We start from the raw sequence: 939 nt of genomic DNA on the forward strand, positions 1-939 counted from the left end.
TTCACTGCAACCAGACCGGACACCGCAAGGCATAGTGTCCACAGTTACAAGTGACTACCCAGGGAGAACCTCAAGGATCTGCCCCTGCTGCTATCAGAGCTACTGAGAGTTGGCCAGTGAAGGCCGAGGTACCGAAGGCGCGAGGGAGAGCCTTCCAGTTGACTGCAGAGGAGGTCCGTGCAGCGCCCGATGTCATCGATGGTATGTATTCTTTTATATATTTACTTTTATGTTGTGATATTGTGCTTATATTAAGATATGCATAGGTACTTTTCTTGTGAATTATGTACCTGCCTTGGTGTTATTTGACTCGGGTGCGAGTCGATCTTTTGTATCTTTGGCTTTTAGTCATCACATCAATATTAGTCGAGAGATGATGAGTCGACCTCTGAGAGTTTCCATAGCTGACGAGAGAGCGGTGTATGCCACCGAGGTGATTCGAGGATGTGTACTCGAGATTTTCGACGTCAAGTTCCCGATTGATCTAGTTCCTATTGCGATGAGAGATGTCTGTGTCATCGTGGGTATGGATTGGTTGAGCAACTTTGGAGCGTTTATCGACTGCTAGAGACAGTTGGTGACCATATGAGATCCTAGTGGGGGAGTTCTTACCGTATACGGCGAGGTTACGCGTTCTGGGTCGGCATTTTGTTCAGCCGCTAGAGCGAGGCAGAGTCTACAGCAGGGCTGTAATGGATTTGTAGCATATGTGATGGATACGAGGGTTGATTTAGAGAGACCAAGGTCAGTTGATGAGGTTCCGATAGTACGTGAGTTCCCGTACGTATTTCAAAAAGAGTTACCAACTGTGCCTCCCAAGAGGCAGGTTGAGTTCAGCATCGATTTGGTTCTGGGAGTTGTGCCTATCGCCAAGGCACCTTATCGCCTTGCGCCTCCAGAGATGCAGGAGTTATCCTCGCAGCTTCAGGAGCTACTGGG

The sequence above is a fragment of the Lactuca saligna genome, chromosome 8 (genome assembly GCF_052625555.1).
Source record: "Lactuca saligna cultivar CGN05327 chromosome 8, ASM5262555v1, whole genome shotgun sequence".
Taxonomy (NCBI): domain Eukaryota; kingdom Viridiplantae; phylum Streptophyta; class Magnoliopsida; order Asterales; family Asteraceae; genus Lactuca; species Lactuca saligna.